Source organism: Equus caballus, chromosome 14 (assembly GCF_041296265.1).
Source record: "Equus caballus isolate H_3958 breed thoroughbred chromosome 14, TB-T2T, whole genome shotgun sequence".
Taxonomy (NCBI): domain Eukaryota; kingdom Metazoa; phylum Chordata; class Mammalia; order Perissodactyla; family Equidae; genus Equus; species Equus caballus.
The window spans coordinates 82531442-82556058 of NC_091697.1; the positions used below are offsets into that span (position 1 = coordinate 82531442).

The 24617-nt window shown below is 39.7% G+C and overlaps 1 protein-coding gene across 1 annotated transcript in view; it reads left to right on the forward strand.

Moving 5' to 3' along the window:
- Nucleotides 1–3174: 3174 nt before the first annotated feature.
- Nucleotides 3175–24617, forward strand: part of LOC138917500 (interactor protein for cytohesin exchange factors 1-like) — a 61243-nt gene continuing 39800 nt past the window's right edge. Inside the window, exons 1-2 of the mRNA XM_070234483.1 lie at nucleotides 3175–3466; nucleotides 13164–13342. The gene's annotated coding sequence lies outside the window, so the exon portion shown is untranslated. The remainder of the gene's footprint in view (nucleotides 3467–13163; nucleotides 13343–24617) is intronic.

A 24617-nucleotide genomic window follows, 5' to 3' on the forward strand; every position in this document is an offset into this window, starting at 1 on the left:
AAATGTCCTAAAATTAGATTGCGGTGATGGTTGCACCAGTTAATGTACTAAAAACCATTTAATTATACACTTTAAATGCGTGAAATATATGATGTGTGAATTATATCTCAATAAAGGTATTAAAAATGAATTATTTCCATATTGTAGTTCCTTTAAGTCAAAAATTGTTTAAAGACAATGTTTACTTGGGAGAAAAGACTTGTTATCAGACACTCATACCTTTGATTATAGTAGTTCATGACTTTTTCTAGTCAATCATGTAGCATGTATTGATTGGCACAAATAGCTTAAGCATTTCTCTTCCACTTCCATCACACCACTTACAATCCTTTAGTTATCATTTACTTTCCCATCTCCAGATTTACTCACTTTCCCTCTATTCTTGCTCTTCTTGATTTCTTGAATAGACAAGGATTTAAAATGTTATTGTTACGGTTTTTCTGTGGTCTCACTATAGAACTGTTGACTAACTCTTCATATTGAAATTCCTCTCTTGCCTTCACTGACCTTACCATACTCTTGATTTCATGCTCCCTGTGATCTATATGTTTCCTTTGGGCTCCTCTTTTCCTTTCTGTCTCTAAAGGTAGTTATAATTCAAGAGTTTGTCCTCTATGCTCTACATTTCTCCCCTTACACTTGTCCCTTTGGTTATAAATTCTGAATCCATTTCTCAGGCCCATCTCATATCCCAGATTTCAAAGATATTTTTCCATCAGCCCAATGAACTCTTTCAATGTTTTCTTCCATGGTTGTCAAAAACCAAACACACGTGCAGCAACTTTTTTAGCCTCTACCATGTGCCAGACATTGTAGCTGGCATGGGAAATACCTAAATAAATAAATAAATTCTACGTGCCCATGAGGTGCTTATAGTCCCTTAGGGATAGAAAGGCAGAAATGCATGTGAGTGCAGTGAAATGTTTTAGGTCCTAGGACAGCATTTTATACCTTCCATTCATTTCCAGTTCCTGTTTCCAGAGTCATATTGCAGGCGTCTATTAATTTTGATAATATCCTTGTTGATCTACTTAACTTAATCTTTCTCTATTCTAAATTAATCTTCTGAAAACCACTGCATATCTATTTTCTACTCACAAAGTTTTAATGACTCTCTATTGTAAGGATCAAATTCCTCACCTTCGTATTCAAGACCCTTTACATACTGGCTATCTTTCCAACCTTATCCTCTATGCTCACCCTACCTACCCACAACCTCTGCTCTAGTTGATCTGAGTCACTTTTTGGCATGTCTTAAAACGTTCTGCTTGTGTACCTTGTTCGGAAAACTTTTCTTTCTTGGCTTGCTGATTGTTTGAGGTTATGCTGGCTGTGATAACAAAAATATTTTAATGGGTTAAGACAGTGAAAGCTCATTGATCACTCAGGTTAATAGTCCAACATGGATGTTCTTGGTTGGAGTGTGGCTTTGTCTGTCATAACGTTTCACAACTTAGGCTTATTTTTTCTTGAGCATATCATCCCATACAGCCTTGAAAGTCATCTGCATCTGGCAGGCAGATGAGAAGAGTATGAAGTGTGGTCCATGGGATGTTTTTATGGGCCGGGCCTGGAAGTGGCATACATCACTTCTATCCACATTCCAATGGCTAGAACTCAATCACATTGCCTACCCAACTGCAAGAAAGTCTGAGAAAACCTGTCCAACTGTGAGCCCAGATAGAAGAGGAACTGGGTTTGTGAACAACACCCAACAGTCTGCCACTCTGCCCTCCTCGTTACTCCCCACTATGGGGAATCTATTTATTCCTCAAGGTCAGACCAAATTCCATGTCCTCTGGAAAGCATTTCTTAGACACTCCAAATGGGAGTGAGACTTCCCTTTTCTGAAATTTCACAAAACCTATTGTCTTTGTTATTTATTTTACATTTGCCACTCACTATATTGCAAATACAGTGCATGTCTTTTTGATTGTGCATGTCTTTTCTTCCCCAATGGAATTCTAAGCTCCTTCAAGCTATAATTTTTGGGGTCATTCATTCATTCATTCAATATGTACTTAATGGAAGACTGCTATATATAAGACTAATACTTCATAAACATAGGGTATATAAAAATTGATAAAAAGTTGTCTCAACCTATATTGTCATTTTGGGATTTGATTCAGAAAGTATTGATATAAGCAAGTCCTTTGAGTCCTTTAAGACTAGGAGCAATTCATTCAAATGACCAAACATACCATGAGACTTTAATTCATTACAATGATGATATTATGTAATGATTGGAAATATCAAACATTACTCTTCACTTACCTTTCTACATTGATTGATTGCTGCTTATCTAAGCAGAGAAGACCTGCCTTACCATTATAAACAGACTTAGATAAAAGTGGTCATTACTAAAAATATTCAAAGTCATGTTGCCTCACCAATTGAGTCATACTTTAAGATCAAAAGTCTTGAGCAGATTTATGGCATTCTAGATAATGACGGCCTAATATTGCTACTAAATAATGACAGCCTAATATTGCTGCATAATACTCTGCACGTCCATGAATACTACATATGCACCCAGCACTGAGTCTACAGCACAGGAAACAGGTTTAAACTAAAGTGAAAAAGAAAAAATAGATTTAAGCTGCTGCAGAAATAATCTTGGTCTAATATTTGGGAGACCTTATTAAAAATGAATTAAACTTGAAATGCCTTATATTAGGTCCTTTTTTACCCCTAGTAGATATTAGGTATGTTACAGTAAGTGCAGATGCTAGAAAACCAGGGGATAAAATAAATAGCCTCTGGAGAGGTCCTCCCCACCCTCTAAAGCCTAAATCCTAAGGCTTAGGCTATTTTTGGTTTTCTTTCTGAGATGGCTCAGAAAGGAGCCTATACAATGAAAGTAAAAGCAGCTCTTTATTTCTTTTTTCTCTTGCTACTCCAAGATCTGTTTTTGCCACAACTTCATAAGTATTTCAATTACTTGTTCCCTCAACAATCCTGCAGAGAAGTTCTGCCCCCACCCTCCTTTTCATAGATGAAGATATTGAGGTTAAGTGATTTTCTCAGGGTTACAAAGAGACCTAGCAGCAATGAAGGAATGAGAACTAGCAGTTCACCCTTCTGGTGGTTGAATAGATTGAGTTTCTGAGCAGCCTTGCTATTATATTGCAAAGAGGCCACGCAGATGCCTGGCTGAATGTGCAAAGAAACTCCGTCCTGGAAATGAAAAGGAGGCTGCGAGGACAGCATTTTCCTTCTTATTAATGACATAGGCAATTGTCGAAAGTTGGAAAGAAAGGCCCTTTAGAGAAAGAGCCTTTTAAAAAGAGGACAAACAGCAGGGCACTCAATTTGGGACCCCTCCTCAATGAGACCCTTGTCTGTCTACTTACAGACAGCGCTGCTGAGGAAGCCGGGCTCCAGATTGGAGACGTGGTGCTGGCTGTCAATGGCACCGAAGTCACCAGTGCGGAGCATGCAGAAGCTGTGCAGCTTGCAAGGAAAGGTAGGTGGACTGGGTACAAAGTCCAGAGTTAATCCGAAGGAGCACAGAACCGCAATAAACCAGGGGGTTCAAATGTGAGCAGGAGGTAGCTGCAAAATGGGTATAACTGCACTTCTCTCAGCAGCTCCCTTTAATGCCTTGTCATCAAATGATTTTCCACAGGAATTAAATCACACTTCTGTCCCATGATCTTTCTGTATCGATGGCCAGCCACAAAAGTGAAACCAGGGGCCGGTCCGGTGGCACAGTGGTTACGTGCACACATCTGCTTCCACAGCCCAGGCTTCGCCAATTCAAATCCCAGGTGCGGACATGGCACCACTTGGCAAAAGCCATGCTGTGGTAGGCGTCCCACATATAAAGTAGAGGAAGATGGGCACTGATGTTAGCTCAGGACCAGTCTTCTTCAGCTAAAAGAGGAGGATTGGCAGCAAATGTTAGCTCAGGGCTAATCTTCCTAAAAAAAAAAAAAAAAAAAAAAAAAAGGAAACCAGAAAATGGCAGTAAGCAAAACATGATCTATCTATTACTATAATATTTCCTTAAACTCCTTGCCACAAAAAATGTCATTGTAGGGGCCAGCCCAGTGGTGCAGCAGTTAAGTTTGCATGTTCCTCTTTGGCGACCCAGGGTCCGCCAGTTCGGATCCCAGGTGCGGACCTGCATACCGCTTGTCAAGCCATGCTGTGGCAGGCATCCCACATATAAGGTAGAGGAGGATGGGCATGGATGTTAACTCAGGGCCAGTCTTCCTCAGCAAAAAGAGGAGGATTGGTGGCAGATGTTAGCTCAGGGCTAATCTTCCTCAAAAAAAAAAAATCATTGTGAAGACATTCTCATTACAAGAATTCATTTACTATTTCTCTTCCTTCCTTCCTCTCTTCCTTTCTTCCTTCCTTTTTTCTTTTCTTTCCTTCCATCAGTTTTTAAAGTTAAGAGCCTCAGGGTTTTAATGTTAAAAAAGAGAGAGAAATAAAGAAATCACAAATCTAAAGTATCTACAGATTCTCCAAGGGCCACTTGAGGCCTGCCCTAAAAGCGATTCTAACACAGATGGAACCACTAAGAGAACAATAATAATACATGCCCTGTACCCTTGAATCCACTCGTATTAAACTTTGTGGAAGGTTAATACCACCTTCCTCTCTGCAAAACAAGTTACTTTTTTTGGCACCATGTTACAAATCCTTATCTCCCCACAGACCCAAAAATATACAGCTGGTAAATGCTGTGTTCTATGGTGGGATTACTCAGGGAGGTGTCCTATTCCTGGCTTCCTGAAGGCTGTATGCATATCTCCATGCCCCTGAAGTATTTTATCAGGCAATGAGATATTAAAGTGTATGCATTTGGAATAGGACACATGTCCACATGTCCCTTAAGTATAACTCGCTGAGCAATAAGTGTTACTTACCCTTTCTCATGATGTCATTCTGCTTGGGAGTTAGCCGTAGGGAGAGACTTCTCTAGTGCACACCACTAACAAAGCTTGTGCCCTGATAAGCTATTCTGGACCTTTTTGAGGTAGAATTTGGCTTAGTGGATGGCTGCTCTGTAGGACTTGTCATGTACTAGGTGCACCAGGAACCCAAGGACGCTGTCAGTTAGCATGTGCAGCAACTGCTTCCAAGACCTACACAAATACGTATCTTATGTGCAGTACAGATGAGCAATAAATGTAGTATGGTGATGAGTATGCTAATGAATTGGGAGTATCTCATACAATAAGAGAATTTTACCCCTTTTGGTTTTAGCTGTTCCTAGATTTTTTTCTCACAAATTATCATTTTTCCAATTTTTTGAGTTAAATAGAACCTGATTTTAGTAATACTCCACTCTTAAGACTTCTTTTATTTGTCCCCAAGAAGCTTAATGTTCTTTAAAATACCAAACCATTCAGCCTCACTATATCAGTTAATGGAAAGCAGAAAACATCTCTAAAACCTGAATGGAGGGTTTTTGGATTTTCAAAAGATGATGAACTAACGTTGATACTGAGAGAAGAGCTAAATGCAACACCCTAGCTTGTGCTGTTCCTGGCAGGTATTTGTAGAATGGCTTTATCTGCTGTTATAATCTGGGTTCCACCACTGCTGGTTGCCACCTTGGCCTCCCCTCCCAAGAAGACCCTGACCCTCGGGGAACCTCCCTGTGTCTTTGCCGATCCTTTTCAGACCAACAGTGGAGATGCCTCAGAAGCACAAAGACGAATTATAGATCTGAGGCTCTAAAGTAAGGACAGTAAGGTCTTTGGGGGAAACTTTGGTACCTGTGTATGTTCGGAGGGGTGGAAACTAACCAATAGCAGAAAAGTGCTGAGCGTCTCATGTAGGGAATGGCTGAGGGACTGCTTCTTAGTGTTTTCTTTACCCAGATGGCCCTGGGTGGCCAATTCCTAACCCCATCACCACTGAAAGCTAGACAAAGGGCAGCGCCTGCTTTGGACAGTCAGTGGGAAACCTTGGGTAGCCCTTGAGCCCTGCTGGATTAGGAAGTCAGTCATTCCTTCCTCCGGCTTAATCTCCTGCACATCTCTAAGACTAATCGAGAAATAATGAAAAGAAAAAGAAGATGCAAATAAACAAAATGGAGAATAAAAAAAGGAAATAATAAAAATCGAAAAACATAAGGAGTTTTAGAAATAATAAAAACTACTTTGAACAAGTATATAACAATAAATTTGAAAACTAGGTAACTAAGAAAATTTTCCAAAAGCATCTAAAGTGCCAAAATTAGTGCAAGAATAAATGGAAAATTTGTACAGACTATAATAAAGATATTTATAGAGTAAACAAAGAGACCACCTCACCTCTCCCCGTTTCCATCCCCACTCCATCCCCCATGCAAAAGCCCAGGATGCCAGTCACTTTTATGGATGAAATTTATCCTACCTTCAAAGAATAAATAATTCCCTATTCTGTAGAGTTTTTCCAGAAAATAGGAAAGAGTGACTGCTTCTCATCTCATTTGATGAGGTTACTGTAACATTGCTTCTAGAGCCAAATAAATATATTATGAAAAATAAAATATGTCCATTTTACTTATGAGTGTATAGATGCACAAATTCTAAGAAAAAATAGTAGATACTTGAGTCAAATTGTTTATTAATATTACATGCAATGCAGCATAATAAAGTAGGGTTTATCCTTAAATAAAGATGGCTTATTATAAGAAAATATTTTAATACAGTTCATCACATTAAGGAACTAAAAAAAAAATCATGACTATCTCAATAGAACAAAAAATCATGTAATAAAGTTCAATAAATATATATTGAACTATCCCTAAATAGTAGGACTAGAAGTTTCTTTTCATGACTTGATAAAGGCTATCTACCAAAAGCTTAACTATGAAAAGAGAAAAGTATATAAAAATATATACACAACAACAACAAAACATTTAATAGAAAAACTTTGGACACATTTTTTTTGAGTTTGAGAAGAATAATGCCAATTTTAACAACCACTATTTATCATAATATCAAAAGTCCTGACTGATCCAATAACACAAGACAGAGAAATAAAGGTATATTATTATTTGCAGATTATATGTTTATAACAAAATCAATAGGCCAGAGCTCAGAACTAATTAGAGAAAGAATGACCAAACCGATATCTCCTTATAAAAATCAGTACTATTCCCCTATACCAGTAATAACCATGAAGAAAATAAAATGAAACTAATATATGATTAACAATAGCAACAAAACTATAAGGTAGAAAAGAATTAATATAACAAAGAATGTACCAGAACTTCATGAAAAAATATTTACAACTTGACCAAAGTATATAAAAGAAGACCTAAATAACTGGAGATATATAGTATCTTTATGGGTGGAAAAGATCTTAATTCTCCCAAAATTAATCTAAAAATTCAAGAAATCTTCAATGAAATTTTATTAAAAATGTTTGACTAGCTTGTCAAACTTATCCTCAAATATATGTAGAAGAATAAATTTCTACAGATAGCTACATCATTTATGAACAGGGCAAGCAATGACAAAGGAACTTGCATACCAGATATTAAGGTATATTACAAAACCATAATAATACTAAATAAAAAGTATGGTGTTGTCACTGAAATAGGCCAGCAGAATGGAATGGATTAGAAAGCTCAGAAACACACTCAAATATTTATTAAATCTTTCTGTATGACAAAGGTAGCACCACAAAACAATAGGGAAAGGACAGAATTTTAGTACATCGTTTTTTTTTGGCTGGGGAATTTTCACCGTGAGCTAACACCTATTGTCAGTCTTCCTCTTTTTTGCTTGAGGAAGATTCACCCTGAGCTGACATCCATGCCAATCTTTCTCTATTTTGTATGTGGGTTGCCACCACAGCTTGGCTGCTGACAAGTGGTATAGGTCCACACCCAGGAACTGAACCTGGGCTGCTGAAGCAGAGCTCACCGAACTTTACCACTAGGCCATGGGGCTGGCCCCCAGTACATCATTCTGTAGAGAACTATAAGTTGGGTGGATTCATATCTTCATACATTATGCCTTGTACTTTATTACTATATACAAAAGTGGACTTGAAATGTATTAAAGACCTCAATTTTTAAGTTAAAAACATAATGTCAAAAAAAGAAATTGTAGGAGAATAACTTTGTTACTGATCAGAGAAATGCAAATTAATGAGATGACTCTTTAGATCCACCAGATTAGGAAAAAAAGTAGAAGTCATATTATAGCCATCTTTGGTAAGGGTATGGAAGAATGAGAATCCTCATTCAGGCGTGTTGGGCTATAGGCATTTCAGAGAGCAGTCTGCCAACATCTAGTGAAATACCTATAAATCCTTTGTCCTAGCAATTGCACTTCTGGGCAAATAAACCCAAAGAAACTGCTGAGATGATGTATACAAGGACGTCTGCTGCAGTGTTCTGTGTGGTAGAGTAGTTAGAGGTAGTCTGGGTGACCACCACTAGGGGAATGGATAAGTAAACCAGTGATGGATGCATACTCTGGACTTCTGTGCCTCACTTTGAAACAATGTATGAGATGTGCATTTAGCCAGCACCATGGATAGATCCTAAAACACATGGTTTTGCATTAAAAACAGACTGAAATAGAACAAGATCTTAGCATCAGACTACTTATATAAAATAAAAAGACATACACAAAAGAGGATACCCACAGTCCTATTTCAGACACATTCTGTGAGTGTCTATTGTGGGGAGCAGAATGTGTGAGGAGAATCAGGAATGGAGGGAGAAAATAAAGTATAACAAAACAAAACAAAAGGGGGCTGCACAGCAGAGACAATCAGGTGCCACGACCTGAGTGTTACAATGGGCTCGGAAGTCTGCACCTAGTTCAAGAGCAATAGACCATCGCCTCCTGAATGGAGACTTGCCCATAAACGATTTTAGCTCCATCCACATTCTGAAATTTATAGGTGATAATGGTGAAGGAAAGCAATAACAAAAACAGAACAGGATTACTGAGAAGTAGTGGGTGTTTGAGAAGAACATACAAGACCATGAAACTAAAGATGAGGAAGAGAGGGGCCAGCCCCATGGCCGAGTGGTTAAGTTCTTGGCCCAGGGTTTCGCGGGTACAGATCCTAGGCACAGACATGGCACCGCTCATTAGGCCATGTTGAGGCAGCGTCCCACATGCCACAAGTAGAAGGACCCAGAACTTAAAAAAAAAAAAGTACAACTACGTACTGGGGGGATTTGGAGAGAAAAAGTAATTAAAAAAAAAGAGGACGAGAAAAAGGAAGAAATAACAGGAATAATTTAATTTTTATGTAGTGCTTTACAGATTTGATTTTGTTAGCAAGCCTATAAATTGATCAGGGTATTTCTGGAATGTGTAGAATTTGAAACAAACTTTCGGGGGTTCTCTTTGGGAGAGGATGTCACCAACTTGTCTGAAGAAAGCAATAATCATGAAACTCCTGACAGAGCCTTTTGTTAAATTCATATGATATATGGAGGTCTTGAAATATATATTTACAAAATATCTATTAAGAGCTCATTTAAAACTCTAAATATTTCTGCTTACCTCTTATATCTGTTTGCACAACCTTCTTAAAAGTCCGAGATCTTTTTGACCACTATATATTTCTGTACAGTTTCTTTGTCATGTATTTTAAACTTTGGTAAATACCTATGATTTTACTGGTTGCTACTTTGCTGACTTACATTTATAAACATCAAATCACTTTTCGCGAAACATTAAATCTAAATCTAACTATATGTTAGACTCACCTGAGAAACTCTTAAATACAGAATTCCTGGTCATGGCATGCACATTTGTAATTTTAGTCACCTCTTCCCAGTGATTCTTTCACAGCCAGCCCAGCAGCAGTATACAGCCCAGCCTCTTGGAGGCGTGGCCAAAGGTTCCAACCCTAAGATTAGAAGTCTGTTTTGTTAGCTTCCAGCACGGGGATTGTCATATCTCCCTAGACTAGCATTAGAGGGGATCCACCGTAAGTTACAAGGTCAAGTGTTCAATAATTCTATTGAAATAATAATTCTATTCAATAATAACAATAGAATAATGTATTAATATATATTCTAGAATGTAGGATAAGACATTATAATCTAAAATAAAAAATAATTGAATAATAATGCTGTTCCAAAATACTAATCACACACACCTGTACAAATTACCTGAATCTTGCCGATGGGAAAACCAAAACAGGAGAGTTAAAAAAGCATTCGGTATCACATTGGGAATGGCAATGGCTCCATGCGAATCTTTATTTAATTCAGTCCCTCATACTTTCTGGTTTGGGCTTTCATAGAGCTAGTTACTTGCAGACGCAAATAGAAGATTTAATCATCAAGTAACAATGCTGAAAAGAAGGAAAGGAAAATAATAAAGTTTAATCAGCCTGGAGGTCCTCTGGGTCCCTTAGGGCTCCTTTGTTTCACTAAGAGCAGGCTTTAGGAAAAGCAAGCGCAGGAATGCCTCTGGAGTCCAGGGCCTGGCAGCTGAAGGCAGAGCCAGCCCACCGCGCAGCCCACAGGGACAGCGCTTGTCTCGCACATTTCTCTTCCACGCCTGCAAGGGTGCTGGAGTTTGTCTGACAGCAGAGGTGCGACTCTGACACAGCTTAAGATTGGTGGCATAATAAGAAGACAGTGATCCAAAGATAAAGTGTGAATTAGAAAAAAGAAATCATTTTTCTCTCTCCTGTAGCTGTAAATAACCTCGCCCACAAGTGGTTACTTTCAAAACTCTAGGCCAAAGTGCTGGGGAAGAAGAGTTGGCTGGAGAGCTTTTCTTTTTGAGGGCATTGTCGCCAAAGAACTGGATTTGCTGAAGACATGGGTTTTCAAACTCTTTCACGTGAAACTAATAGTTCTCTTGACTCTTTCACCCCAGGCTGTAGCCATTTGTTTTCCTACATCCTTCATCCTGCCCATCCTCAAAAGTAAACAAGATTTCTAGGATGTCCAGTAGAGGAAAACAATATTATATTTCCTTTCTCCCAGGTGGGGTAATACTTAGAGAAAAAAGTAAGTTAGGGGAAAGCTAATAATTTTGTTGTTGCAAAATATTGGGGCTGAAATTGAAAACATACAGGGGAAACTAAATCATAGTCAAGGAAAGGAAGAAGCATGGTGGTTGGTGACAAAGGCCGTTCTCCTAAGCGGGGCCTCTCGGCAACTGAGAGATGCCTGGGGACCTACCAATCAAATTGTGGTCCAGCCTCACCTGAGAGCTTGTTACAGCCATAGACTCTCAGGCCTCATCCCAGCCCCAATGAATGAAGAGATGCAATTTGACAAATCCACCAGGTGATTTGCATCTACGTTTAGTTCGAGAAGCACTGAACTAGGACATTTCCAAATTTTTAAGTTCCCAGTAAATTTATAGATAAATCATAAAGAAACTAGAGGATTTACTTGTTTGTACTTAACATTTAATTCTTTTAACACACGTGCACAAATTGCAATGACTATGTGAATAACCTAAAGTCTCTGTGAATGTCAAGCCCAGGTCCTCCTGGCTCCTGATAGGACCTGCAAAGAGTATCAAACCACAGCACCCAACAGCTGTTTGGAACTCAGCAACCCCCCATGCATCAGGATCATGTCCTAACTCTGAATGTGAAAAACTTGCCTTTGATATGATGACATCATCCTGCAGCAGGACCATCTGCATCCCTGCCCCAGAGAGAATTTTTTGGTTCACCAAGTTATGTTTATGACTGGCTGAAACTCAAGCTTTGCCTGATCAGTATCAGAGAAACCCATATGCAGTCTGTGTAAGCAAGAGGAAAATGACCTCAAGGGGCAGCCCACTGCAGCAGTACATAAATAAATTGGCAGATGTGTCAACTATGCTTATTAGTCCAGAGTGCAGTTCTTTGGGGACTGAAGTCCAAAGACAAAGACATTTGTGGGTTCCCAGTCAATCTGGAGAGCTTCTTCTAATTTTTCTGGATGTGTTTTTGACAGGAGCTTAAGGGCAGTTTAATAAATTAAAATGTATTTACATGGCAATGAAGAATTATCTTGACACACAGAGTTATTTAATTACCAAGGTGCTTTGCATGCTGCTAAAGTTAAGACTGTGTCAGCCTTTCTGGGACAAATCTTTATTTTCGGTGCCATGTGGCTCAGCCAGGGATGATCCCCTGGGTTGGAACTTGTCATTTATATAAGAGGAGTCTCCTCACTGACCCCCATTTCCATAGACAGCTCTAAACAGATTGGTAATCTCAATGTCAGACATCATGATGAAGTCAGTGCTGCCAAGGCCAAATGTTCCCCTTCAGGGATGTGGCCTCCCTCTCAGAGGAATTGTAAATGAAGTCATACCCCATTTGCTATCTTCAAAGCATGTCAGGGTTGCTGTCTGTCTGAGTGACATTCAGAGAATTTTCTGAGGCATCAAGAGATAGGCATGTGATGAAAGTCTGTGTCCATGCTGGCAGCATCAAAGCACAGTTGGTAAATAGTGACCTCATGTTATCAGGGACAGGGACAATTTCCACCATACAGATCCTGTAGGAAAGCGGACACCACTGAAGTCCAGGCCCCAAGGAAGGCTCTCTAAGAGAGAGAGGACAGGCACCTGGAAGCTGAGGGTCAAACCGTCAGCACTCAGTTGGATATGCAAGAAAAAGGGATAAAAAACATCTGTGCCTCAGGTCTCCTAGAATTTCTGTCTACTTCCAAGTTCAAAGCTTTGTAATTGATTTTGATCAGAGATAATATTGGTGAAAGATGTATCAGCAGTGGTTTATATCCTCCCATTATCCAGGTCAAGGAGGTTACTTATCTTGAATAAAAGTGAGATAGAAAAACCAAACTATCTGCCGTCTTAGGATGTAAACCAAAATATGTTAAACATTGAGCTTGACATTATTATAGACAGTGAGGAAGAACAGACTTGAGGCCTCTGTGATCAGACCCAACAAGGCCATGTGGTTGAATAGAAAGAGTTCCACACTAGAAGTCAAAACACCTGGGTCCCTCATCTGATTCAAACCTTTATGGGCTATGGGTCCTCAAAAAAGCCATCTTACCTCCCCTTTCAGTTTCCTCATCAACATTAGGGGTTGAATTAAGGAGCTCTCTGATTCCAATTGTAGGATTCTATTTTATATATTCCATTTCTGAAAACTATAACCGCCTTTTCATCCATTTGTTCTGAAAAGCAACAGTCCTCCCAGTGGATTGTAAGATTTTTAGCCACTGAACTACTCCAAATTCATCCCTCTAGGTCCAGACATCTTGACTCTGGTGGTGGGATCTGACATCAGTCGCTGTCCCAATACCCCTTGGCCCACCTGCCGTGGCTACCTACATAAGAGGACTCACTCCGGGTTCGTGAAGGGTTGGAGGAAGAGGTGGTTTGTGCTGAAGCATGATGGCTGCCTCCACTATTACAGACATAAGAAGGTAAACTGAGGGGAGGGGAAAGGGTTTGAGTGGGTAAGAACAAGAAACCGTGAGAAGTGCAGTTGGTCCATTACTGAAGTCTTGTCTTATAAGGTACCATGTTGTAGGATGCTGGAGACAGTGTTCTCTCCTGTGACTTTTAAAGAACCTTTGCTCCTTCAGAGGTTCAAAGCATTGTAATTTATTTTCTCTGCTGCTGCATAAATCAAGGCTGGAATAAGTTTCTGTCTCGTGTATTCCTATTTTCAGACCCTCTGTGAATACTTCCTCATCAAAGCCAAGAAAATAAGAACCAGACTGCACCCCTAGTACCCTAGAGAAATCAAGGTGGGCTAAGGCAGAGTGCAGCTAACATCTCTCTGTGCACCGTGTCCGGGTACTGTGCCCTAGTTACAGGATTGGTGTTAGCCAGGCTTCTGAAACAGAGCACCCAAGAAGCTGCCTGGAATACCTTGTTTCATTTCCCAGATTTCATTAGAGCAGTCATTTCTAACTATAGGTGAAGGTTGGCATCTTCTGGGGAATGTTCTCAAAATATGCAGATCCAGTCCTCCTCCCAGAAGTTTCTCGTTCACCAAACCTAGGATGGGGCCTGGGCCCGTGGATCTGGGGAAAGCCCTGCAGGTGATTCTAGTGTGCGGTTCAAGCCACCAACCTGCAGGCCAGCAGAAGTGTTGTCTTACAATGCTTAATTTTTTTAATCAGATGCAAACATCACAAAATTCAGAGATTTCACGTAGAAATCCCTATTTCCAACTTCTCTTGAAAAATTCCCTAGCAACAGTTAGTGGGAGCTCAGCAGTGACTCCCTCCTCTAGGGAGCGTGTGAGCTGTTAGTTCAACAGCTATTCCTAGATTGTGAATTACTTATTTGTGACATAGACTGAGAGGAGTCTGCCTTTTGTGGCAAGTGAGCTGAGCAGCTACTTTGAAAAAACTTTGTCTCCCTCCAGTGCAGGAAAGTAGGATTCTCTGTAATCAGGATGAGAAATGACGATCCAGCCTTGTTCTCTGTATTCTGAGTATTACAGTGGAATAGACCAGAAGTTTCCATCCTGTGTATGCTTCAGAAGCCCCTGAAGAGCTTTCCAAAGTACATGTGCGAAGCATCTCCCTCCCCCCTACATTTTAAGGGGGTCCCGGCAACTGTATGTTCTTTTTTAAGCTTTGACGGTAATTCTGATGGAACTGATCTGTAACCTGGGCAAGTCCCATGTCAAAGTTTATTCCCATCTATAGTCAGAAGACAAAAACAAAAACAATAATGCAAGCGTGTCAATTTTTCTTTCATGGGATAGATGGTTCTTTATCCTGAGATTGTGTCTTTCCTACCTTTTGTGATAATTTTTGTTTCCTCTTGTGAAATAGTGCCAATAGTAGATGCTAGCTTTTCTTTAATGGCCTTCCTCAGCAAAACAAATACAGAAAGCAAACTTAAGCTGAGCACCCCATATTTTAAGATTCGTGGTTCTCGACAAGCAGAATGGTTCCTGAAGCCAGTGTTTTAGGTCTGGGTTTGCCAGGTGGCAATCATGGGACTAGTGCTGCCTGCAGATGTTGTGTTTGGCTTGCGTGATGTTTTTATAAATTTTTTAATTAAATGCATTCCGGTGAAGCATGTGCTGTCCAATTAGCCATCATCCCCACTATTCCTCATTTCCTTACACTGAGCCCAGTCTTTAAATTACCCACTAGGCCCTGTAGGGATTTGAGTGTATGAATCCTGGGGTAGAATTTATGGGAGAAATTAAAAGTGTGGTGGTATAGCGATTGGAATTAAAACAGATTTTTTTGAACAGCTTCGAGTCCTCTTTGGAAAACAAATGTGGGTCTTCTAGAAAGTTTGGACAGAGCTAAGAAAAAACCATCCTAAGTTTGTGCATTTGTGACCATCCTTGCCACAATAGATTTTAACATGGAGATGGTAGAATACAAAAATACAGCTTTGTTTTGTTTATAAAGGGCCAAAATCAGACCCCTTGTGGTGCTACAAATTCAGAATACATGATGTCTGATCTTTCGAATAGATAGCATTGACTGAGAAGAGTTAAGGGGGCATAACAAGAACATAACAGAATAAATTAGCAGAAAATGAACTCAACCATACAGTATTCATTCATGCAACAAATATTTACTGAGTGCTTTTTTATGAGCCATGCATTATGCTAAGCACTGGGCACACAAAAAACAGACGTGGTGCCTGCCCTGTTCATGCCTGTAGTTCCATAGAGGAGATACTAAGAAATTCAGATATTAGGAAATAGATTCACAAGTAAATATGCAATTGTGATTGGTACTCTAGGTAAAAATACGGGGTGGAAGAAGAGATTTGTAACAGTCTGTATCCAACCAAAAGATACAATCACATAGTGATTTAAACAAGTAAAGTTTAATAAAAAGAATTACTCAACTATAGTGAAAGAATAACTATAGACTATAAGGAAACTCTATATGGTACCAAGGGAAAGTACCCAAGGAAGGCCAAACTTAAAAGCGGGACCTCTCGCAAAGGCTGGGGGTTTGGATCTCCTTGGGAAATGTAGTTGAATCCACTGGATGGCGGAGCTGCTCACTGGTTTGCTGGGCCAGAGGCGGTCTGCAGTCACAGGGCAGACAAGAAGGACAGATGGGACAGACGAACCAAAGCTGGTAGCTGGTGCAAAGGTGTGTAAAGGAGTGGGGATGCTGGTGTGGCAGGAGGCCTGGAGGTGTCCCTGTCTGGAACGCTCTGTCTGGAGGGTGGTGTTGTCAGAACTGCAGGACACAAACCTAGGGGAGAGAGAAGGTGAGCAGAGGGAATCAGGGCCCCAGCGTGGACCGGAGACCTAGAGCATAGGATTTCCATATGGAGGGGGTCACACACAGGAAGGTGATCACCAGGCTACACGAGGGCTGCAAGGTCTCCAGAGACAATGTGTTCTGGATGTGTGGCTGGAACAGTGCACCCTCGGATGTCCACACCCCCATACTGCAGACCCACCCTGAGCAGATGGAAAGAGCAGGAGCACCCCTTCCTCCTGAAATGTTCCTCTAGCACCCTCTACTGAAAAAGCTTAACAGCAGCATGCTTACTGCAAAGGAGAGCTTTGTAAAGAAATTACATCCATTATTGCAGAGCATATATTGAGGGATGAATTTGGAGCTGAGAAGCAATAAGTCGACAACTGGCAAAAGAGTAAAATGGAAGACCTGGTATAAATTAGGAGAAGGAGGAGTATGTAATGAATTCCTTCTTGAGGATATAACATTTTTAGCTGAGGCCTGAGAGTTGTACATAGCTAGCTAGGAAGAAAGTTGGGATGAGCATTCTCCAGGTAGAAGAAACTGCATGTGTGAAGTCCCTGAGCTGGAAAAAATCTTGACAAGTTTGAGGAACTCTGAGAAAGCCCAGTGTGGCTAAGCCAGAGTGCAAGGGGACAGGGGGCAGGGAAGGCAGGGGGCAGGCTAGAGAGGTAGGCAGGAGGCCAGCAACTCAGGGCCCTGAGTCAATGACAGGAGTTTTTAGATGTTCTTCTAACTACAATATACATGTCTATTGTACCACCAAAACGTCTTAGGAAAAGGAAATTTCAAAAGAGCCTTCTGACTATTATGTGGAGAATAAATTGGAGGGAGACAATAATGGAATGGAAATACAAGTTAGGAAACTAATGCCATAGTTTAAGTAAGAGGAGATAGTGGTCTTTACCAGGATGGGAATAATGAGGTTAAGTGGACAGATATACAGACATATTTTAAAGCTAAAATCAGCAGAATTTGGTGATGGATTAAATGTAGTAGAAAAAGGGGAGGTCAGGGGCAATCAAGGATGACTTTGAAGTTTTTGGCAAAAGTAACTGGTGGGATAAGATATCCTTTACTGACAAAAGAGAAGTTTACAAGGGTGCAAGGTAAGGTAAGATCAGTAGTTCAACTTGAATTACTGTGAGATATATATATATGGCACTTATAGTATTGTATATACTGTAAATGTTATAGTATAGCATATATATAGTATTTAAAGCCACAGAAGTTAGTGTGCTTGCTAAGAGAGAGAATATAAAATGAGATGAAAAGAGAGCCCTCAACTTAAACTCCAAGGGTAGACAGAGAAGGAGAGGATAGGAATGGTGATTGAGACGGGGTGGCCAGAGAGGTATGAACAAAGCCCAGGAAAATATGTGTCATGGAGCCAAGGCAAAAAAAATTCATGAAGGAGAATGGTCAGTGTTTCCCACTATTGCTAAAAGGACAGACTCTGATGAGTATTAGGAAACATCCATTGGGTTGGGCATTATGCAAGTCATCGGAAACTTTGGCAAGAGAAGTCTGGGTTATATAGAGTGAGTTGAGAAAGAAACAGTTCATTAATGTTAATTGGAAAAGTGTGAACAGCATTTGTAGACCAGTCTTTTAAAAAGCTTGTCTATGAAAGAGATTACAGAAATAGTGTAAGTGAAGAGTATTTAGTCCATTTATAGTTAATGTAATTATGGATTTAATCGAGTTTACTGTCATTATTTTTGGTTTCAATTTCTCTCTCTATTTTATATTTCTTTTCCTCACCTTCTTTGCCTTCTTTTAATTAATTAAATAATTTTATGATTCCATTTAACTTGGTAATATTCATTCTTTTACTGTTCTTTCAGTGATTATCAAAAATATCACAGCATGCATTTAGACTTCTTAGAGTAGAACATAAATTAGTACTTGTAATATTTCATGGACATTATAGCATCTAATTTGGCATTCTCCTAAGTAATATGTTTATGTTGTTATATATTTTATTTCTATACTGATATTATTAAATTATTTAAAGATATTATTATTCTTTTATGCATAAATATTTGTTTATATTTACCCACAAATCTACCTTTTCTATTGCTATTCACCTGTTCCTGCATTTTCAAACATTTAACCTTGCAGCATTTTCCATCTTCCAGCAGAAACTAGTTGGAGGTCTGTTGGTGATGAATTTTTCAGTTATCATTGGCAAATATCTGTCTCTGTCCTTAATACTTCAAAGAATTCTTTTACTGGATATGGAATTCTAGAATGGGTAGTTGTTTTCTTTCAGAATTTTGAATGTCTTTCCATTTTCTTTTGGCTTTCATTGTAACAATAAGACTGTTTGCTAACTTCTCAATAGAAACAAAGAAATCCAAAGGGATACTCTTCTTGTCTGTTTGTGCTTTATTCCATGTATAGTCTTCTGACATACCTCTAATTGTTTAGTTTAATAGCAAATTGCCTGCAGAAAGTTCTTCATTTCAATAATTATGATTTTATTCTTCTTTTTTATAGTTTCCTGTTTATGCTGAAATGCTTAAACTTGTCTTTTATTTTTGAACATATTATTCATAGTCATGCTAAAGTCCATCCTTTATCAGGATCCCCTATAGGGCTGTTTCAATCATCTGCCGTTTCTGCAATTTTGTTTCTGTTAGAAGGATATGGTACTAGTCCCAGGTCGGCTTAATCTAATCAGTCCTAAAATAATTGTAAGGCAAACTTCAGTCTTTGTGAGGGTTGGTCTTTTTACCGTTCACCTTAATTCCCAGGGTTATCCTTCAGGCTTCTAACTCAGAGCCTGATTTATCAGGACCGCATCCTTGATGGGATCTGAACTCCATGAGTCTGTTGAAAACTCTGCTTGGCTTCTCAGCTTCTTCAGATGGAAGTAACCCTCATGTTGGGCTCATCTTCTGCTGGATTTTAGCCTCATTATTCACTATCTTACAAGTTCTCTGATGTATATAAAGAGGCATTTATATATATTTCAGCTTTTCTATTTTTCTCAGTAATAGAGTTGGTGCTAATTAACTAGATTGCCATTACCAAATAGACAATTGCAAATAACAGCCAAAAAGGGAGGAAACTATGAGGGAAGAGTTGTTTTTGCTATTGTTTTTAAGGTGTAAGATCCCAGTTTAAGTGTGAATGCTGCAGACAGTATAGTTGAGCAGAGAGAAAAAAGTTGAAGTGCAGAGAAAGACGAATAACTGATAGATATGTTTAGCTTATAAGCCATCTATCCTAAAAGTCGGGTATATCTAGCCCCTAGGTACCAGCAGATAAATTGAACTTTATGAAGGATAAGACTGAATGTTCAACCAGGTTAAGAACAAAAGGAAACATTCTGTGTACATGGTAGCAGAACAAGCCAGTTTTTGTTCCGTTCTTTGAATCTATGTATGCAAGAACCCAAATGTGGGTGTGTGTGGGGAGGGGGAGACTGGGAGACACTTCACACACTGGGCTTTACAGATGCTTAAAGACAAAAGCGGTGTTATGCTTTAAACACTTGTCTCTATTGCAGGAGTTCTGATTGTCACAGCATATTTACTTTGCTATGTGAGAGGAGGAGTCCAAGGGACTGACTGACACACAATAGTGTGAGAGACTTCATTTTGAACAAAGAGTAAAATTTGGAGCATGAAATAAGATTAATTATTTTAGTCATGTGTCTTGAATCTCTTTTGTAAATGAGACCTATTAATCTTTGATTTCCTTTTATGAAAGGAAAGTGAATGATATTCTCTTCCAAAATTGCCAAGATTCTAACAATTCCCTTTTCAAAGCCATAAAGCTCTAAAATGAAATGGAGGCAGGATGAAGTAGAACAGAGTGTGGGCTTCAAATGTCAGTCTAGCTCTCCAGCCCCCAATCTTAGAATAACTTTATACTGTGACTTTCAGCAAACTAGGAGTTCCCAGAAAATGGGTAACTCTTGGGAATTGCCCTAGAATTGATCCAAAAAGCAGAGGAAAACCAAGCCCACAGAATGGGTTTGAATGGGCAGTGGAAGGAAGCAGTGTAGCTGATTTCTGATGGCACCTTAAGGTACTGTTTGTTACCAAAATGGTTCCATGCCTATAAATATCCAGGTGACTATATGAGGAAGACAGAATGCTGGCGCCCTGAGGAGAGATTTGGCAAGAGGTTCAGCTGTGTTAATCATTTGCTTATGGAGTTGGCACTATACGCCATAAGGTGACCTAGGAAGAATGTAGATTACAAGAGAAGAGAGCTGAGGTCAAAGCTGTTGGGATAAGGACAGAGCCAGTCAGAAGTCTGGCACAGGGAGGAGGATCCAGCATTAGAGGCTGAACACAAACAGCCAATGAGACAAGAGGAAAGCCAAGGGAGTCTTATGTTCCTGGAGCCCAGAGACAAATGTTTCAAAAGGGTGGGAGTGGTCAGTGGAGTCAAATGCTGCTGTGAAGAAAATGCTTGCTAGATACAAGCCTCTTAGTGGGAAAGCAAACCTCCCTTGCTGTGGGACTGGCCTTGTCTGGACTTGCTTTGCCTTTATCTCTAATCTCACTTCTTCCAATCTAAAAGTGTATTTGTCTCTGTAATCCTGAGTGGTGAGGGAAACTCCTTGGAATGCACATTTCTTGTGACTATCTTTCCATCTCTCGTCCCCCTTTCTAAGCAAACTCTTTAGTAGAGTTGTCCAGCACTATCTTCCTCCACTTCCTTTCCTAACCCACAGCAATCACGTCTGCCACAATATATGTGATTGCTGAAATTACAATCATGCCCAGATTATCTAGGAAGAGAGCATGGGATGAGAAAAGCAATGAGCCGCCAACATTTAATGGGACATGATAATGTCTACCTGATAAGACTCTTACATGGATTAAATTAAGTAACGTATGTAAACCAATAGTTACACGGTCTGGCACATTGTTTCAAAGACTGGACTCCATCCCCTTGACCCATTTTACCCTATTCTAAGTAACCTGCCTGTGGTCATGTAGCTGATAAGTGACTACAGATTCAAACTCAAGTCTGCTTGACTAAAAAGGCTGTGTTCTTTCTTTCCACTCCTCCAAGCTTCCTCCCCAGTGCCTTTGTCCATAGTTTTGTGCCTACTTGCAAACTACCTGCCCCTGGAAACCACAGTCCCTGACCCATTTCCCAGGTTCACACCTGGGAGCTTGACCTCGCTCTGCTCATCTACTTCCACTCCAGATATCAACCTTCTCTGGCTGCCCTTCCCACTTGCGCCCACACCCTAACTGCGTCAGCCCCTAGAGAAAAGTGCGGGACAAAAGAGAGGTGAATGATAGAACTATTAAGTGACATTTGTGAGCGTGATTTGCTGAGTTCACAGAAATGGAGAAAATAAATACCCTATCAATGTAAGATGCTCATGGCATTCAGAAAGTAGGGAACAAGTCAATATACTATATGCCTATGGTCAATATAATTGGGGATCTCCAAGTTTCTAATAAGAGCTCCAATAAGTTCATCACCATGTTTCAATACCTGATTGGAGTCTTACTTTGTGATTTAAGAGATGCCCAGTAGGTGGAGTAGCTTACTCACACATGGTTTTTCAGAGCCTACCATGGATAGTACATTGTTTGAATCATAAAATTCTTGTTAATGCAGGAAGAGATTGAGAAATAATTTAGACCAGCTTCCTCCTTTTCCAAAATAGTAAAATGAGAATTAAAGATTATATAATTTGCAACAGAAGATTCAGCATTTAAAGCAGGTGGCTGATGTTCACCTGGAATCCTCTTATTTATACTAATTACCAGCCTCCCAACTTTGGGTAACTTCCCCTAAGAAGGCCATGAAATGGCACTAGCAGCTAGTTCTAGCTTAGGAGGGTATAAGGGGACATGGGAGAAGTTGTCTGCCATGAGGTGACCGCATTCTTAGGATGATACCCTATTGGAACTATTTATCCAGTATTAAGAAGTCCCAATAAAAAATGGACATTTGAAATGGGAAGAAATGCACCCCTTTACCTTTCTGACTTTCACTACCTTCTTTTTTCCCCCCTACAACAAAATGCCACTTGCCAAGTGTATGTTCAGAGTGTAAAGTAGAAGAAAGCCAGTTTCCCAAAATGGCTTCCTTCCCAGGTTGACCTATACCTGGGATTCCCAGGGATAAAGGCAAGGCCATCACACCTTGTCTATTTCTAAAAGATATTCCTGGGAGAAATTCAAATCCATTCAGTTATTGGCAAAATACTCACTGAAAACTTACTATATGCCAACAACAGAGCTGTAAAAATAGTAGACAAGGCCAACAGCTCTAATGGAGTTTCACTTTACTGAGGGAAGAGACAGAAAAGAAACAAGATAATTTCAGATACTGATAAGTATTTGGATTTGAGAGTGGCTGGGGGAGAGGTAGGGTTACGTGGCTTTCTTCAAGGAATGGTCAAGGAAGCTTGTTTGAGAAGATGATATTTAAGATAAAACAAAAATCTAGGAGAGTGATTCCAGCAGAGGAAACAGACAGTACAGAGGAACTGAGAAGGGAGCATTAAGGTATTTTCAATCATTCTATTCTTAATAAACTTTAGGTATTTCATCAGTTTGCTTCTTAAGAGCTGTGAGCTGGTATAAAGAAAGATCCTGAAGGAAGCAAAGTTTAAACAAGGGAAGGGAGAAGGGTCATCCTGGAACACGCCACGTGTGTCTCCCTTCCCACACCCCCAGTGTGGAGGTGGTGGACAATTGAGTCCAGCAGTGTGGCACTGGTCCTTGGGGGAGTGCCAGGAGAGGGGGCGGGCATCACAAGAAAGCAGAAAAGATTCCCTAAAGGGACAAACTAAGAGTTCCAAGTACAAACTGTAGGTACTTAAAAGTAGCTCTTAAAAGAGCTTTTAAAATAGCCTATTCATCTCCATCTCAGTGTTTCTCAAAATGTGGTCTGAAAACCACAAATTAGAATCACGCAGGCACTTGTCAGATACCCCTGGGCATCACGTCACGTCTTCGAAATCTGAACTTATGGGATGGGGCTCAAGAATATGGATTATGATAGGTACATACACACATCATGAATGTCACATGCACTAAAGTTCAGAACTGATTCTCGGTAGAATTTACATTTTACCACCGCTTCAGCTCTTCAGATAGTATGGCCTTCTACTTTCTCCTGGCATGGCTCACTTCTTCAAAGTAGGGAGCGTCTAAAACACCTCTGAGAGAAAACTTTAGGGAGTTTTAAAGAAATCTTTAATAATTCCCTTTATAAAAAAGACATAGGTCTTTGGTAATTTGTGATTTTTTATCTGTAATATATGAGGAAACACTTTTCTTTCTGAATTCGAATAAGCAAAGGACATTAGGCTCTCTTCAAGGATACTGTATTATTTTTCCTATGGATGGTGTAATTTCGTGGGCAGCGATGTGCTCTCCCTAAATCTCTAGAGCAGTGAGCTCTCACTTCATCCTGTTCCTGGGGACATGGGAAGAAATTTCCATTAGTGAGATTGTGGTTTGGGAGGATATGATTTCAACTCCTGGAGTAGACAACAATGAGAACTCAGCAAACACATTTGGAATGGCTAAAAAAGCAAGAGTAAATTTAGACTTCTTACCCACCTACCTCCCATCTATAATTAGGTATTGAGTATTTTTTTACTAACCCTTCCATTGACCCAACCGTAATAAATAAACGAAAAGAGCAGGATTATTTGGTTGCCTGTTATAACCTAATACATATAATGCTTGACTTCTTTCATATTTTTTGTCATCAAAGTTTGAAGAGAAAGCATATGACTTTCTTCCACAGATTTTTCCAGCCAGCCATAATGCCTAATAGTAGCAACAGCAGCAGCAGCTGTAGCAACAGGGCCTTTGAAAGGTGTTTCAGAAGCCCAACAGCCTTTCGTTATAGACTATTCAACCACCATTCACATTCTTCAAATGCTTTCACAAAAATGTCAGAGGCTTCATCAGGGTGGAAATTATTTCATGGCTTTATAATACATTATTTCTCCCTGCCATAGCCTTATCCCCCTATTTCAGTAAAATATCTGCTAAATCAGCAAAAGGAGAATCAGTCAATTAACGTTTATGTATTTGTTCTTCACAAGGAAGTCTCCATATAGTAGTTTAAGAAGGGCCAGTTAAGCCTAGTTATTCATGTAGTACGTATGCTGTTTGCGTTTTTCCCTTTGGGATACTTTGTCATCATCATTTACATGGAAGGTATTTGCTTGCAGATCTGCCCTTTTACCTCAGAACTGAGATAATGTTTCCATTTAAACTGAGTCATCCTTGTCCTAAATATTGCATAGTGGCATGACTGCCGGCTCCTGTTTCCTTGGGCCAAACACGATGACAAGGCAAACTAGGCTATGGTCCCCAAACCACTTTGTACTCATTACCATTTTGTGTGGTGGTTAGATGTACTTGTTATATTGCAAGGACTTATAATATTGAATGAGTTGCATAAGATTCTACCCAAGAAATTTTAAAATAAAAAGCTTGCAAATGGAGTGCCTGCTCCAGCTATGAAAAATGTGTTTTGAAAG